Here is a 2,446-nt window from a genome sequence, read left to right on the forward strand (position 1 = left end):
GTGCCCCTGACTGCCCCCCCCCATTTAAAATGCTCTAGACACGCCCCTGCTTCTGTCAGCAGCTGCTCAAGATTAATGTTGTGTATGGGGTTTACTAGAATAAGTTTACATCTTTTCCCACTCATTTCTTCTCCTCTTATCACTAGGAAAGCTGTGAAGACTTGCATCACTTCTTGTGTTTCATTTTGACTGGAAACTACAGCAAAAAGCATAGCAGCGTGGCACTGAACCGATACCTTTTCTACTGTTGGGGCTGGAACTATTTTATGTCATGGTGTTGTTGCACTTGTAGAGCAATGGCGGCCTCTGTAGTTTAAATGTGTATTGCACATTGAGGTTATGAAAATATTTCTAATAACAGGTTTTAAGGCACACAAGTCTTGATAGTCAGGGTTCCCTTTGACAGAGAGTGACACACCTGTCAAGTCAAGTCACCTTTATTTATACAGCACTTTTAACAATACAGATCATGCATCTCTCAACGTAATGATTCTGGAAATGGGTGAGTGAATCAAAGGCTTGAACTGAGTTTTACTGAATCACATGAACAATTATGAGCTGAAACAGACAGATGATGTGTTAATGTTCATATAAATCTGCACCTGCTGTAAATGAATCTGTATCCCGCAGGGATCTGATGAAGGTCGGATCTGATGCTCCTGATTCAGTCGACTCCAGGTCCAGGAGATGATGACTATATGATGGTTTGAATCAAACTCATTGGTCATTCTCATATCTACTCATACTGAATGAGTGGAGCCATGCTGTTCCTTTGCAACAAAGAGCAAAGACACTTTCCTGTTGCTTCATCATCTCATTTTTCAGCATGGAAGAAGCTCTCGAGGAACTCCCTCTTTTTGTTTCATACTATATTATTTTGGCCAGAAGATAACTGAGCAACTGAGTCTGGTTTCTCTGTTTTGTTTTGGTTTTCTCCATTTCTGTCACCGATGAAGTTTTGGTTCCTTGCCACTGTCACCTTTGGCTTGCTTAGTTGGGGACGCTTAATTTCTGTCAATATTGTCGACTTGATTGTACAGACACTATTTGAAGCTGAATTGAGCTGAACAATGACATCATTGAATCAATGATGAACTGACTTTAACTTGAAATCTGACTGTTTGCTATTGTTCTCTTTTGACACTGTAAAGCTGCTTTAACACAATCTCTATTGAATGAAGCACTATAGAAATAAAGGTGACGACTTGATTTCTGATCAAGGTTGAGGACCAGATGTTGACACACCAGTGAAGCCACACACTGAGAAAATTTAAAAAATCAAGTACTATTGTACTTTTACTTTAATAAAATTGAAAAGGAGAGTTTACATTTTACTGACGTATTTACTCAAGCACTTTACCAACCCATAATCTTAAAATCAAGCAGAAACAAATCCCCTTCTTCTTTTCTGTATTTCATCTCTGCTCTTGCTTGTGTCCTATAGTCTAGTTTTTAAATAAGCCTTGTATCATGTACTATGAATATTGTTTCTTTGATGATGAATTGCTTATGTTTTTAGTATTATTAATTAGCAAGTCACTTTCGATAACTGTCTTTAGACTGTATTTCTACTCTAAGCATTTAAAGTGCTTACACTACTCGGTATAAACCCTTTTCTGTTATAAACCACGTGCTGCTTTTTGATATTATAAATCATTTCAAATATACATTGAGATTGTTTTTATGTTTTGAATTGTATTTGTTCTCTAGAAACCATGATTAATCAAGCTTAACTACACGCTAAACTCTGAAACTCTGAACAGTGTAAACAGACGCTCTTGTACCGTGATGTGTTTCAGGCCCGTCTGACTCCAGACATGTCACAACAAGCCCAGGAACCCCTGCATTTGTTTTAAAGCCCTCAGTAAATGTTCCAGACTGTGGGACTGTCAGCCGGCAGATTTCATTAAACCGTTATTGATAAAAAGAGCTGATAAGGTAATAATAAAGATGTTCAGCAAAAGTGATAACGTGTTTATATGCACCCTTTACAATTCGCCCTTGTAGATGTGTAGTTTTTAGGTAAAATGGAAAATTGAATAAAATGCAATAAAAAGAAATGGACAAAGGCATCCAGATGCTATACTATAGATTAAGTATAGATGATTGAATGTTTGTTTGCACCCCTCACAGTCCTCATGCCACCCCCAAAATCATTTTCTAGATCCTCCCATTTTATTCACAATAATACCATATGTTCCCTTTTATTTTACACTGGTTCTGGTTATTAACTAAATATTAGGGGCAAATACCCTACTTTTACCATTTTAAACTGTGAAATAGACTCAAATAAGTAATCATCACATAACTGATCCAAAGAAGAGGTTTGCAAATTGTGAATTTATATTTCTGCATATGGTATTTTACATAAGAACATGTCGAAGTATGATGTAGATACGATAAGACTGATAGAATGATATATATATATATATATTTATATATATAT

Source organism: Sinocyclocheilus grahami, unplaced genomic scaffold (genome assembly GCF_001515645.1).
Source record: "Sinocyclocheilus grahami isolate Dianchi unplaced genomic scaffold, SAMN03320097.WGS_v1.1 scaffold2282.1, whole genome shotgun sequence".
Classification (NCBI taxonomy): Eukaryota; Metazoa; Chordata; class Actinopteri; order Cypriniformes; family Cyprinidae; genus Sinocyclocheilus; species Sinocyclocheilus grahami.